Source organism: Microcaecilia unicolor, chromosome 2 (assembly GCF_901765095.1).
Source record: "Microcaecilia unicolor chromosome 2, aMicUni1.1, whole genome shotgun sequence".
Classification (NCBI taxonomy): domain Eukaryota; kingdom Metazoa; phylum Chordata; class Amphibia; order Gymnophiona; family Siphonopidae; genus Microcaecilia; species Microcaecilia unicolor.
Genome location: NC_044032.1, coordinates 58,745,724 through 58,761,940, shown reverse-complemented (window position 1 = coordinate 58,761,940; position 16,217 = coordinate 58,745,724). Strand labels below are relative to the sequence as shown.

The 16,217-nt window shown below is 40.5% G+C and overlaps 1 protein-coding gene across 1 annotated transcript in view; it reads left to right on the top strand.

Annotated features, from left to right (window-relative positions):
- TCF4 (transcription factor 4) overlaps positions 1–16,217 on the top strand; it is an 816,409-nt gene that overhangs the window by 384,393 nt on the left and 415,799 nt on the right. The gene's annotated exons all lie outside the window — the stretch shown is intronic.

The following is a 16,217-nucleotide window of genomic DNA, read 5'->3' as shown; positions in this document are numbered from 1 at the left end:
TGTGGAAAGCCTTGGGGTCTTTTTTGCAAAGCTGCGGTAAGCACTAAAGCATGCTTACCTGAGCAAAAAATGGAGTACAGCGAGACGTGCTGAAGCATCCCGTGGCGATTTTGTATGTGCGAGTACGTCCCACACGTTAAAAAATTTTTTTGTTTTGTTTTCTGGTGCAGGGTCGTGTCTGGGGGTAGAGAGTGGGCATGTTCTGCGCTGATCAGTTGGCACAGCTACAATGCTGCATGCTAACCGATTAACCTAGGTGTAGCATGTGAGTCCATACCAGCTACAATTTAGATGGCTGTAGGGGCTCACACACTAATGTGAACGTTAGCATGTGGCCATTATTGAAAAATTCACAAAATCGATCATTCTACCCCAGCTGTAAAAATGGCTTTAGTGTGTGGGAATGACCTGTGTAAGGGCGTGCTAATGCCACTTTTTACTGCTATTTGGTAAAAGGGCCCTCTTTTGTGTTAGTTGCCAAATGGAGAGTATCTAGGTTTTCCAGCTAGAGCTCCAATGAAAATCTTTGAGGATAGCCATATGCTTTAAACACAGCCACCTTGCCATGGTGACCCAACTTGAGAAACCATCGAAGCAGAATTGCACCAGAGAACATGTGCTAATTTATCGTTCTCTTTATGAATGTTGTCAGAAAATATAGTGTAGATTGAGGGGAATAAGATGTAGTGTGAATACAGGGTTGGATGGAGGACTAAAAATGCCTGCATAAAATGGGATTTCTTGGCCCTTTTTGTTTTCGAATTGTTTTTGGCTGGAAGTCAAGGCCAGCAGGCTGACAGCCAAGCTTCCTGAAGGGGAAGTGTGTGTGAGCTAGAAAAATGAAGAATATTTTAATGAAATATAATGCATGTGCCTTTGCGAGTTTGGTGTTTTGTGTGCATGTATGCGTACATATGTGCATCTTTCATTTGCATGTGTGTAACTCTCTGGAGAGAAAGCCCTCTTCTAAAAATACCATTAAGAGCCATACTGCTGTGTCCCTCTTCAAACTAAGGGCCCTGTTTCCTAACCTGCATTGCAGGCACGTTAACTTATAGACACCCATTATATTCCTATGGGTGTCTCTAGCATTAGCACACACACTAATTTTTAGCGCATGCTAAATAGTTTGCGTGCCTACAGTGTGGCTTAGTAAACAGGGCCCTAAGGGATCCTTTTACTAAGGTGCACTACCCAATTAATTTGCCTTGAGTTCCATGCAGCCCATAAGTATACAATGGGCTGCGCGATATTTAGCACACGCTAAATCCGTTAGTTCGCCTTAGTAAAAGGACCCCTAAGTTTTTAAGGCACACTTTTTTTTTTTTGCTTTGGGCTTCATATTAATGGTATATATGAATTCATCTTGTGAAGGTTTTGTTTTTTTATTTCTTTTTTTGTGTGTGTGAAGTCAATAGGTAGTTCTCTTGCCACCTACTATATTCTTTCTCCCCTTTCTTTGATGTCCATATTATTTAAGGATTAAAGAAAAATCAGTTTCTTATAATGAAAGAATCTGTTGAAAGTGAAATAAAAATGGGAATTTAAATATTCAGCAATTCACTGTGTCTTTAAGGGAAGCATATTACGTTGAAATGCCTGTTGGTTGTGGGTTCTTTTTACAAATGGATTTTTGTTTTCTTTATTTAATGACTTCAGTGCTCTGATTTGAAATGCATTGTCAATTTGTCTTCTTCTGCTTGGAAAAAATTGCCGAGATTCAACTTGGCTTAGTTATAAACTAATATTGCATATGCTAAGTAATGCAGCCCATCCAGTTTATTTAAAAGTAATTCTGCCCCAAAGACATCTGCAGTCATTCCAGCACACCGGAGGCATCCCTGGAATGTGAGTGGAAATGTTGGGGGGTAGACAGCTTGTGCCAAAAGTCTTTCTTTCAGTGCTTAGATCTCTGGTGTAAAACTTTCAGTTCCTGTGGAAGGCCTGCTTAGCGTATCCAGTTTCTCAGGGTCAAGGTAAAGTCAGCATGGTTTTGGGGATGAGAATTCGCACCACGGGCTTTAACCTGCAAACATTTTCACAGGTTAATACAGATTTTTACAAAGTCTAGCTAGAGGATACTAATGAGCTCTTTGGACTTTGGGCTGGATTTAGTAAATGTTGTTGAAAATTAGGTACTGTGAAAAATCTGCGCTTAATGCTATTCGATAAAGGGTGCTTTAGGCTGAGCGAAATCCTGGCATTCGGGTGTGGATATTTGGAATTCTGTAACAATGCACACATCCTTTGTGAATGCCCCTGACTTGCCCATGCCCCTTCCATAGCCACACCTCCTTTTAGGTTGTGTGGGAGAGGATTTGGGTGTGGATGTTTCTAGTATTGCACACAACCAGATCTGTGTGCAAATCCAAATTAGTGCCAATTAATGTCAATAATTGATTGTTAACGGCCAGTTATTATTGCTGGTGGCTTATTATCTAATTTATTTGTGTGTGGATCTCAGGATTGGGTGCAACTTTGGGTGCACTTATAGAATCCTGGGTTTTGCGTGTAACTGGCTATGGCAACATGTGAAACATCTTTTAAGAAAGGCTCTAGGGAGAGGCTGCTGTGTTGGCACCCATTTGGAGCTCGGAGCAGCCCTTTTACATCTGAGACAGAGAGTGGTGTGGAGTTCCCAGTGCACTTTCCATTGGGCACTGGGTTGGATGCCCTGTGACATCATCAGGGGCCTACTTCCCATGCTACTAGAAGCCACTGCTTTGGAAGGTCTTCAGGGGAGAAGCTGCGATGGTGGCGCCCATTTGGAGCATGGAACAGCCCTTTAACATCTGAGGCACAGAGTGGTATAAAATTCCTGGTGCTGCACCAGTTTGGACACCCTATGATGTCACCAGGGGCCTATTTCCTGTGATGCTAGAAGCTGCTGCTGCTGTGGTGGCGCCCATTTGGAGCTCTACACAGCCCTTTAACATCTGAGGCAGAGAATGGTGTAGAGTTTCTGGGGGCATTTTCCATCAGGCACTGGGTTGGACGGCCTGTGACATCATCCGGGGCCTATTTCCCATGCTACTAGAAGCTGCTGCTTTGCGGCATGTGGCTTCAGGGTATGTCCAATAGGGCGTGCCCTGCACCTTGGGAGCCCCTTGGAGCTCTGAGGAGTAGCAAGGGGCACTAAGGTACTGTTGCTTTTTTACTTTATTTCTTGACTGCTATGAAGAAATGAAAAGCAAAGATGAAGTTTTCCACATCTGCTATTGTGGGACTATGGATAAACATCTTGTGGCATTGGGATCCCCAGTTGTGTCAGGTGCCCAAGAGATATCCCCCATAGGAATTTTTCTGAGTTCTCCAGAACAATCTCCACCTCCTCCACCAGTTCTTCCCACGACAGAGGAATCCCAAATGGTTTCCAGGTTGCCTGAGGTGCATCCTAGAGACAGGCAACTAGTAAGCTTTCCTTTGAAACTTTACCTGACTTAATTAAATTTGTGGATTCTAAAGTTTTGCCTAGTGTTTCAGGACCTGCCCAAGAAATTACTTTAAAAGATCTTTACTCTCATATGGAGTTGATTTATTTTTTTGTTACATTTGTTCCCTGTGCTTTCCCACTCATGGCAGGCTCAATGTGACTTACAAGGGGCAATGGAGGGTTAAGTGACTTACCCAGAGTCACAAGGAGCTGCCTGTGCCGGGAATTGAACTCAATTTCTCAGGACCAAAGGCCACCACCCTAACCACTAGTCCACTCGGGATACTAAAGTCTGTTATTTTTCAGTCAGTTTCTTTCTCTAAAGTAAAGTTACAGACAAATTTGCTAATGATATTGGATATATCTGTTTAGAATCCCAGTTTTCATCTCTCAAGGCTATCTCAGTCTCGACAATAAATGATTCTCATGCTATTTAACTTAAGTTACAAATGATAGAGAACGCCACAAGAGCTTGTAACCTGCGAGTTTGAATTTTCCCACAATTTATTTATTGTCACCAGAAATTCTCTTGAGGAAGTACCTCAAAGAGATTCTGAATTTATCAACATCTGAGACTATTCTTTTGGTTAATTGTTATTATTTGCCTGTTATGAAGAAACTTCAATAGGGTCAGCAAGCAGCAAATCAATTGGTAACATCTGAAGTGACCCTAACAGCATTTTTAGAAGATACCCAAGAAATTATAAGTATTGGGGCTACCCTATTAGTTACATTTGTAAATGAATGGGATACACCTATGATCTTGAAATTATATTTTGGGAAAAAAGATGTGAGTTTCTGTGGAGAAAAAAAATAATGCTTTTCCTGATGTTTCCAGGGCTTCACAATTCAGGAAGGAAGGCTTTTTTTATCCTTTACTACTACTACTTATCATTTCTATAGCGCTACTAGACGTATGTAGCGCTGTACACTTGAACATGAAGAGACAGTCCCTGCTTGACAGAGCTTATAATCTTTAACTAAAGTCTAAACTTTTTTTTAGGGATAATTCAGAGTGAAAAATGAGAGGCAGGGGCTGGGGCTGGAACAAAAGCGTAATTTCTTGTAGATTCCAGAGTTGCGCATCTAGGGCTGGGAATAACAAGTCTATGGTCATTTAGAGAGCACAGAGTATGACAGAGGGAGTATGGAATGATGAGAGAAGAAAGGTAGAATGGTAAGCAAGTTCTGAAAGCCTTAAAAAAGAGCATAAAGAGTTTGAAACTGATATACTGCTTGATGGAGAGCCAGTGATGAGACCTGAATAAAGGAGACATATGATCATGGCAACGAACATGACAGAGGAGTCTCAAAGCAGTATTTTGGAGAGACTGGAGCTTTTTCAAGAGTAAACAATTGCAGCCAAGATAGATGGTATTTCAATAATCAAGTCAGGTAGTGAATAGTGACAGGATAAGGGCATGGAAGGAGTCATAATCAAAATATTGGCAGATTTATGTATATCTTTGATGCCTCCCCTTTAAAACCACTAACAGTGAGTACTGTCCCAGCCATCTTTCTACGCCTGCCTCTTACACCCTAGGGTTCAATGGACATGCAAACTTCTATGCAACTTGGATGGTGGATCTTGTGTGGAGAGTGGACAGAATTGCAATTTATGGATGCACGTTATAAAATAATCACCTTCATTATTTTATAAAGTGCATCCATAAATCACCTTCATGTGTCCTTTTAAGCAAGCATAAATTTCAGCAGCATTATTTTGGTTCTAATTTCTGCAGCTTTGGTGAGAGAATTTTAAAAAGAAATGTAGGCCTCTATGTATTTTATAAAGTAGTCCTAAGTTAGATTCCCATGTGGCCACCAAAGCTAAGAGGGTCTTTTACTTAGGCGTGCTGGCGTTTTTAGCATGCGTTAAGAATAGGCATGTGCTAAACGCTAGAGATGCCAATGTATTCCTATAGGTGTCTAGCGTTTAGTGTGTGCTTATTTTCTGCGCGCACTAAAAATGCCAGCGCACTTAAAGTAAAAGACCCCCTAAGTGACCTATTTCATTACCCTCTAAGTGATGATAGTGTTTGCATACATCCAGTCAACTTTATGACAACATGCTGAAATGTGTGAAGTTATAAGTTATTTATAAAATTATCTCCATTGTGAATTCTCCATTTCTGTTTTATGTTGGTAGTTTTGTATTAGAAGTGTGCGTGGACATTTTTTTTTTTTCATTTTGTTTTGTGAAAGGTTTATTTTATTTTGGTTGGTTTTATTGAGTGCTGTTCAAAGCAATGTGCACTAAAACCAGAATCCACCACTTTTTTAAAAATTAGCCCTTTAGCCTTTCTCTCACACTTCCCTCTCCCTACATGAATTGTCCCAAACCATATGGATTCCTCCTTTATATGCAATGCAGGTGTCCACCTGGGAAAGGGGTGGGGGAAACAGGGGTGGCAGGACTAATTCCACCAGTGCTGTTTCAAAATTGAATTGGTTGATGTGAGGCCAGCCACATTTTGAAGTACATATTGAGAGGCATTTTCGATCGTGTTTCTAAGTCGGACTTTGGACGTTTGCTCTAAATGTCCAAAATCCGAATAGAAAATATACCCATTTTCGAAAAAAATCTCTCTTTTTTTTTCTAAATACCATTTTGAACAAGGTTTTGTGCTTTGTGCATTTATCTTTTCAGGCCATATTCGAAAAAAGAATGCATAAGTAAAAAATGCATAAAATCAAGCCATTGGGATATAGGAGTGGCCAGCATTTTTAACAGGCTTGTCCCCTAGATATCACAGAAGAGCAATGGGGCCCCCTAGGGGGAACTGCATTGGACTTCAAATAAATGCTCCCAGGTACACACCTCACTGTTGCTTCCTTATCTTGTCTTCTGAGTCCTCCTAAACACACTACCCCCAACTGTACACCACTACAGTTTATGGGTGAAGGGGGCACCTATATGTGGGTACAGTGGGTTTTTGGTAAGTTTTTGAGGGCTCATAGTTTACACCACAAGTGTGACAGGTAGAGGGAGATAGAGACTTGAGTCCCCCACTGCATAGTGCACTGCACCCACCACTATACTACTCCAGGGACCTGCATGCTGCTCTAATAGACCTGGCTATATAACATCCGAGGCTGTCGTAGAGGCTGGTAAAGTCATATTGAAGGAGTCACACCTGATTCCCTCCAGTGGTCATCTGGTCATTTAGGGCACCTTTTTGTGCCTCATTCATTCTAAAAACAGGTCTAACTCAGAACATCTTAGTTTTAATTCTGGGCAGTTTTGTTTTGTTCCATTATGGCAGAAAAAACATCTATGTTTTAGGAATACCCATATCCCGCCGTTAACATGCCCCCTTGAGATTTTGGACACACTACAGATGAAAAGCATAGAAAAATCATCTGAAAAATAGGTTTTGAAAATACCAGTTTGAACGTTTTTGTGAGAAAAACATCCAAATGCTGAGTTTTGTCACTTTTGAGACATTTTTCTCTTTCAAAAATGAGCCCCATTGTATATCAATATAGTGCCAACTTGACGTCAGTCGGTGCCATTTTAAAATATAACACTGGTGGGCAGTAGTGATCCTCAGTTCCTGCTGCCCACGGGGATAAGATTCTGGCATCCTTGCTAAAGTAAGGAGAAGGTCAGAGGAGGGTCCATGAGAGTTTGGGGGTTCCATGGAAGGGGAGCATTTTAGTACCATGAAAATGGTTACTGAGAAGACGTTAAAATAGCATGAGCACACTGAACTAAATCTGCTTAGTCTTTCCTTCTGTTTGTTGACTCCTCCTCTTGTTGGCTTCCAAGAGTTACACCACTTAGCCTGTTACATAATGACTGTTTCTTGGCAGAAAGGGAAGAAGTAAGAGAACTAGTACTCTCTAGGTGAGGAGGTCAAGGTGAACAGAGATTTTCTTGAGAGCAGAAAAGGCCTGGGAGTGAGCTGGGCTTTTTTTTTTCCATTTTTAATGGTGACATGATGCAAAGCAAAGCAAAAAAAAAAATTTGTTTGTTTTTCATTTTCTTTCAGATGAGAGTGAATTCCTGTTTTGGACCTGCTGCATAATGCTGCAAAGCAGGCACAGAGTCCAAAGTACAAAATATCCCCTTTGCACTGACCTTCCCCAGGTCTACCTTAATGACGATTTATGGACTTTTTGTCCAGACCTTTTTTTAACCCAGCAACATTAACTGCTTTTACCACTTGCTCTGGCAAGGAGTTCCAGAGCTTAACTGTACCCTTAATTTTCAAAGGGAAACCCAAAGTGGCCGAACTCCCTTCTGATTTGCTTGCATGTAAACAACCTGAATATTATAAAAATTGCCCCATAGTCATAGCAATTCACATATCTTTTCAGTAGCACATACACTAAAAGGTTGTCATGACATCAATGGTTGGATTGCTTTGATTTATATTCACATACAATGTTATTGATGAAAATCTACAGTGCATATTCTTGTGGGTGACTCTAAGACTCCTACAGCTGTTCCCTGACTTGAAACAGTATCACACTTGGATTTCCCACAACAATCCACAGATTGACTAATGATTCCTGAAAGAATCCGCAGCTTTTTAACAGTTGGCACAATATTAGGGAAATGATTGCCGACTCTATAAATACTCTTGAATGCCCAGATCCTTTACACATGTTCTCTCTTAAAGCGTAACTTTGGATCAGTTTGCTAAGAATATGGTTAAGAACACTACAGTGGAGGAAACATTTGAGAATAACTTGAATTATTCTACAACAGTTAATTTATTTTTATGGTTATTGGACAATACCTAGCTTAAAAAAAACTGTTTGCATTGCCATATGCTTATATGGATTTCCACTAAACATGTGAAGGGCAATTTTATATAACCTAGGTACTCACATTTACATGTATGTCAGTTGTGTAAATGTTTAGAATATGTGCATCTGTACACACTTAAATGCTAGTATGGTGCAAATACTCACTTAACTTACATAGCACAGGGGGTGTACACAGGGACAGAGCATGGGCAGGACATAGGCAGGGCTCCCATTTACAGAATCCTGTACAGTATCCTGCTTATTTTCGAAGGAGAAGGCCGACCATCTTCCGACACAAATCGGGAGATAGCTGGCCATCTCCTGAACCCGGCCAAATCGGTATAATTGAAAGCCAATTTTGGCCGGCTTCAACTGCATTCCGTCGCAGGGCTGGCCAAAGTTAAAGGGGGTGTTTCAGCAGGGTACGGAAGGCGGGACGGGGATATGGTTACGAGATGGCCGGCTTCGGACGATAATGGAAAAAGAAGGCCGGCTCTGATAAGCACTTTGCCGGCTTCACTTGGTCCATTTTTTTTAGGACCAAGTCTCAAAAAATTGCCCCAGCTGACCAGATGACCACCGGAGGAAATAGGGGATCACCTCCCCTTACTCTCCCAGTGGTCACCAACCCCATCCCCCCCCCCCCCAAAAAAAAATGTTAAACATTTTTTGCCAGCCTCAAATGTCATACCCAGCTCCATAATAGCAGTATGCAGGTCCCTGGTGCAGTTTTTAGTGGGTGCAGTGCACTTCAGGCAGGTGGATCCAGGCCCATACCCCCCCCCCCCACCTGTTACACGTGTGGTGATAAATGTGAGCCCTCCAAAACCCACCACAAACCCACTGTACCCACATGTAGGTGTCCCCCTTTACCCTTTAAGGGCTATGGTAGTGGTGTAGAGTTGTGGGTAGTGGGTTTTGGGGGGCTCAGTACCCAAGGTAAGGGAGCTATGCACCTGGGATGAATTTGTGAAGTCCACTGCAGTGCCCCCTGGGGTGCCCGGTTGGTGTCCTGGCATGTGAGGGGGACCAGTGCACTATAAATGCTGGCTCCTCCCATGGCTTGGATTTGGCCGGGTTTGAGATGGCCGGCATCGGTTTCCATTATCGGCGGGAAACCAATGGCGGTGATCTCTAACGCCGGCGATCTCTAATGCCGGAACCAATGTTGAGATTTGGCTGGCCCCGACCTTATTATCGAAACGATAGATGGCCGGCCATCTTGTTTCGATAATACGGTTGGGTATGCCGCTTTCCGGGGCCGGCTTTAGAGATGGCCGCCCATATAGATGGCCGGCCTCGTTCCATTATGCCCCTCTATGTTACACATGCCCCTGCTGCACTTAGGCATGCACATTTAAACCAGCTCTATCACTTGTGTAAGTGTGCATGCCTAATTATTAAGCACAATGACAGCTGGTTACACTAATATTCTATAATGGAACCTAGGTGCCCAGGTTCCTTTACACCAGAGGTTTTCAACCCAGTCCTCGGGCACACACAGCAAGTTGAGGTTTTCAGGATATATCTATTAAGGGCCAGATTCTATAGAAGGCAATTAGGGGCCCTTTTACTAAGCCGTTTAGGCGCCTACAAGCGCCAAACACGCAGCAATTTGAAATTACCACCCAAAATGGACACGTGCCAATTTTCATTTTGCCGTATGTCTATTTACAGTCAAAATTTTAAAGAAGGCATTTTGTTACAGGTGCGCTGAAAAATGGATCTGCGCGCATCCAAAAAACGTGTCTAGACTAGCGCAGGCCATTTTTAGCGCACCTTAGTAAAAGGACCCCTTAAAAAATCCGCATGATAAGCATTTCCACCTAAGGGTATTCTATAAACAGCACTTAGATTTAGGTGCGGTATATAGAATATGCTTGGTTGATGTCCCAGCACCTAAAACTATTTGCATACATCAAAATCGTGGCATAAATCCCTGCAGGTAGATTTACACGCGCTGGGCCATATTCTATAACAATGAACGTAAATTTGGGAACACCCATGGAACACTCATTTCCCGCCCATAGCCACGCCCCTTTTGAACTGCAGGCATTAGAATTTAGGTGCAGTTCATTACAGAATATGCTTAGCAAGTTGTGCACATAAATTCTAACTATTGCCACTTAGTGCTCATTATTGCTTCTTAAGGGCCCTGTTTACTAAGGTGTACTAGCGTTTTTAGTGTGTACACAAAATTAGCACGCGCTAATGGTTAGCGTGCGCTAAAAGCACTAAGGCACCTCTAGCGCAGCTTGGTAAACAGGACCCTAAGTGCTGTTATCAGTGCTGATTAGCTCGTTAAGTCAATTAAGTTCAGCACGGATCTCTAGACGCGCTGTACAGAATCCGGCAGTAAATATTAATTTAATTTTTAATTTAAAAAATACTTATTTGTAGCCCGATCTATACAATTCTCAGTGGATTACAAACAAAACACACTTAATACAATCACAATAAACAACATGGGGATATCCTGAAAACCTTGACTGGCTGGGTTGAAAACCCCTGTTTTGTACACTAGATTCCAAATGTCCAGGCTCTAGGCACCGAATTGCAAGCACTCATTTATAAAATTGCCGTAATAGAGGGTAAGTGTATGTGTCTATATATAGACACAAAGAGGATACCTGGTTGGTGATATTCTATAAAGGAAAGATGCTATTCATGTATATACCTACCTACAAACTACATAGAGGAGTATCCTAATGGTTAGTGGATGGGGAACTGGACTCGGTTCCTGCTGCAGCTCCTTGTGACCCTAAATTTATCATTTAACCCTATATTGTCCCAGGTACAAAATCTTAGGACCCAGTTGACTAAGCCGCGCTGTAGGCACGCAAACGTTTTAGCACCCACCAACGCTAGAGACACCCATAGGAATATAATGGGTGTCTCTAACATTAGCACACACTAATTTGTAGCATGTGCTAAAAATTTGGCGTGTCTACAGTGCGGCTTAGTAAACAGGGCCCTTTGATTTTGAGCCCACTAGGGACAAAGAAAGTACCTGCATGTAATATATATGTAAACCTGCCTTGGTTGTACCACAGAAAGATGGTATATCAAATCCATGACCCTTAGTGGAAATATAGAAATAGTTATAATATAATGATTTGGTAGTGTATTGGCATATGTATATGCCAGTATTTTCATGATTTATGTGCATGAAAATGTAGGCATCCATGTTATAGATATACCCTGAAAAAACTTTATCATCAATTGGTACCTTTTTGTAAGTGCAACATTATATCATAGTGTGTGTACTTGTTTGTGTGTGTATAAGCATATATGTATATATATTGAAACTAAGAAAGATAGCTATAGACATATATATGTGTGTGTGTGTGGGTGTGTCTGTCTATATCTATTTCTCTCTCTCATTACACACATATCTATCTATCTATAACACTCTCTCTCTCTCTCTCTCTCTCTCTCTCTCTCTCTCTAGTTTTGGTACATTCAACCATGAGCTTAAGCAGTCCAGAGTACTGTTTTACCACTTGAAAAATGTTTATTTAAATAATTTTAATAAAAGTTGTGCTAAGCAATTTAATAAAAATAAAATATAAGTTAGGTAGTTAAAATGGGATCATTAACAATCATTAACACTAAATAGAAAAAAACAGTCCCTTGAATTGATTGAATATGCTATTAACAGTGGGTCAAAAAAACAGTTAAGATGATCATTAATGGCAGTAAAACTGTAGCCTAATGACTTATTTAAAACTTTTAACTGAATCAAAAAATGAAGTTTATGAACTCTCCTCAAGTAGGCTGGCAGCTACTATATTTTTGCAATCTGCAGCTTTCATAAACGGAAAGGGAAATTAAATTTACCAGAAACCTATAACATTTGTTTCAGTACCTATGATTTCTGATCTTGTCATACTTGTTTAAGTGCTGTTTTCTCTAGGCTCATATGTAATATAAACATGTGTCTTATATCATCTGAGAGCTATGAATTTTCCAGACAGTTTTCCAAAGAGATAGATAATACGTTTCTTAGACAAATGGTTCTTGAAATATTGAGGCTTAGTACAGGCCAGGCAGAACCAAAATGATATGTTATTTAATTTGATGGGACTCAAAATCTTCCAGAAACTGATCATCATATGAATATAAGAATAGCCATACTGGGTCAGACTGATGGTCCATCTAGCCCAATATCCTGTTTCCAATATTGGCCAATCCAGGTCACAAGTACCTGGCAGAAACCCAGATAGTAACAACATTTCATGCTATCAAGCTGTGGCTTCCTCAGGTCTATCTCAATAGCAGACTATGGACTTTTCCTCCAGGAACTTGTCCAACCCTTTTTAAACCCAGATACGCTAACTGCTGTTACCACATCCTCGGAAGTAGAGAGGTGTGGTAGCCGTGTTAGTCCACTCTTAAAGGTTGTCAATAGAAATCAAACAAAATAAAACATGGAAAAGAAAATAAGATGATACCTTTTTTATTGGACATAACTTATGTCCAATAAAAAAGGTATCATCTTATTTTCTTTTCCATGTTTTATTTTGTTTGATTTCTATTGATATCCACATCCTCTGACAATGAGTACAAGAGCTTAACTTTTTGTTGAGTTAAAAAAATATTTCATCCTAATTTGTTTTAAAAGTATTTCCATATAACTTAATTGAGTCCCGTCTAGTCTTTGTACTTTTTGAAAGAGTAAAACATTGATTCACTTCTACTCATTCTACACCACTGAGGATTTTGTAGACCTCAATCAAAGGAAACATAGGTACCTATGGGGCACATTTTTGACAGAGAAAATCATCTAAAAAGTGGCGTTTAAGCAGCATTTGAACGTTTTGCTTGCCAAAATGTTCAAATCGCTTTTTTGAAACCTTTCTTGCAGACATTTATCTATGCATTTTGTCTGCAGTGCGTCCAAATCATAAGCAGGCATGTCTGGGTGGGATTAGGGTGTTCCTGACACGTGGATTTTTTTTTGCCATAATGGAACAAAACCAAGACGTCCAGGACTAAAACTTAGACATTTTGAGCTAGACCTACTTTAATAATAACTAAGTCTCAGAAAAGTGATCTAAATGACCAGATGACCACTGGAGGAATAAAAGAATGACCCCTCTTCCCACCCCCAAAGATGTGAAAGAAACAGTATATACCAGCCTCTATGACAGCTTCAAATGTCATCGCCAGTCCTATTAAAGAAGAAAGCAGATCCGTAGAGTTGCCTAGTGGTTGGTGCAGTGCACTGTGGAGAAGGGGACCCAGGCTCATAATCCACTCTAATTGTTACACTTGTGGTGGAAAGTCAGCCCCCCAAAACCCACCTAAAACCTACTGTACCCACATATAGGTGACACCTGCAGCCATAAGGGCTATTGTATTGGTGTATAATTGGGTGCAGTTGGTTTTTGGTAGGTTTTGGAGGGCTCCCCATACAGTATAAAAGGGTAATGGTGAGATGTGTACCTGGGAGCTTTTATGTAAAGCATGTCTCTATGGCCAGTCTACTAAGAATGCTGGCTCCTCCTACAACCCAGTGGCTTGAGTTTGTGCATTTTTCACTTGGACTTTTTTTCTTTTCAAAAATGGACCAAAAAGATAAACTCACAGAGCACAAGAACATCTAGCAAGTGGCCATAAAACAAAAAAAGTTGTTTTGCTATTTCAAAAATTGCTATATTTGCTATTTGAATTCTGGACGTTTTGAGAAAAATATCCAAAGTCGGACTCAGATATCATGTCAAAAAGCTCCTCCATATGTCTTTATGTAATAGATGGTTACCTGGTCTCTCCACATATAAAATTCCTGATAATTTACATCGTTTCTGAAATTACCCCATACACATATATGCTATTTTGCTATATAAGGGGGTCTTTTACTAAAGCTTAGTTCGAGTTATGTGCAGCAAGGTCCATAGGAATAAAATGGGCTCTGCTGCAGATAACGAGAACTAAACGTTAGTAAAAGATCCCCTAAGTTTGCTGCTTTTACATTGAAATGACACCTAAGGTTTCTAAAGTTACCTACTTTGATTGTAAGCTCTCTGAGGCATGAGCCTACTGACTGCACCTCAGTTTGTAAATTGCTTTGAGCTTGGTTTTGGATAGGTGAGTATTTAAATCCAAAATGCAGTTATTTCAGGAAGAACAATTGAGACAGCGTGTCTTCCAGATAGAGAGGGCTGCTTACAGTAACCCTTTAAAGGCTGTAAGACATGAATTAGATAAAATTTAAAAAGAGCTGCATACTGTAGAATTAGAGAACATTGAATATAAATTACACAAGCTCCAACAGCAACATTTTCAGTTTGATAATAAATCCAGCCCTTTGTTAGTCTGTAAACTTAAGAATTAGCAAGCAGCTAACAATATTCACAAAATAAAGGGTGATCACGAATAGCTATTTATTAAGGAGAAGCAGATCCAGAAACGTTTTATGGAATTATATAGCATAGCAAGCTTTATGCCAAAGATGTTGCTTTATGGGATTCTGATATCCAGCATAACTTGAGAGGGATTACATTACCTGCATTAACTGATGATGCCAGCCAAAACTTGATTTACCTATTACATATTTTGAGATATTTATTGTACTTAAGATGTTGCCTACAGGTAAATCCCCAGGATTGGATGGGTTTACTAATGACTTTTGTAAAATGTTTGGGAGCCCTTTATCTAATCTGTTGGCAAGATTGTTTAATACCATTAGAGAATTGCAATATACTTTTACTTCCATGAACATGCCAGGTATCTCCATACTCTGTAAAACAGGTAGGGTCAATACATGTTCTGGATCCTACCAGCCTATAACTTTAATTAATGTGGACTTGAAAAAAATTGCAGAGATACTAGCAAATATTTTAGCCTATATACTACTTGGCCTTATTAACCCTGACCACGTGAATTTTTGTACTGGGTCATCAGGCTGTAGACTGTATTAAACAGGTACTTAATTTAATCTGGATCACACAGCATGAACATACTCCTATGATGATGGTTGCTGTCAGTGCTCTAAACATTTTTAACAGGGTTCACAGGTGGATTATGTTCATGGTGTTAGAAATAATAGATGAAAAAATAGGTGTGAGGCAGAACTTTCGTGAGTGGCTTGCTGCTCTTCATGCAAATGCAGAGGCGCAGAAAAAAAATGAATAGAAATTACTCAAAGAGTTTCAAACTCAGCAGAGGTACCAAGCAAGATTGACCCTTGTCGCTACTTCTTTCTGCCCTTGTAATGGAACCCTTTGCACAATGCATAAGGGATTGTGATGATATTAAGGGGATTAAGGTGGAGAACAAGTCACTTAAAATTCCCCTCTTTGCTGATGATGCACTATTAGCTATCTCTCAATCACATATGTGTCTCCCAGTCCTCCTACAGTAGTGTTTCCCAAGTCAGTCCTGGAGTACCCCCTTGCCAGTCAGGTTTTCAGGATATCCACAATGAATATGTATGAGATTGATTTGCATACACTGCCTCCATTGTGTAATGATCTTAAGGGGAAAAAAGGTGACAGCAAAAGCTAGAAGGATGCTTGGGTGCATAGGGAGAAGAATGGCCAGTAGGAAAAAAGGAGGTGATGATGCCTCTGTATAAGACTCTGGTGAGACCTCATTTAGAATTTTGTGTACAATCCTGGAGACCACACCTTCAAAAAGATATAAACAGGATGGAGTCAAGCCACAGGGTGGCTACTAAAATGGTCAGTGGTTTTTGTCATAAAGTGTAAGGGACAGATATGTATACTTTGGAAGAAAGACAGGAGGGAGGATATGACTGAGACTTTTAAATATCTATGCAGCATAATTTACAGGAGATGAGTCTCTTTCAATTGAAAGGAACCTTTGCACTGAAGGGGCATAGGATGAAGGTGAAATGGGATAGACTCAGAAGTAACCTTAGGAAATACTTCTTCATGGAAAGAGTGATGAATTCATGGAATGGCCTCCTGGTAGAAGTGATGGAGACAAAAACAGTACCTGAATTCAAGAGAGCTTAGGACAAGTACATAGGATCTCTAAATGAGTGATAGGGAGAGTAGAT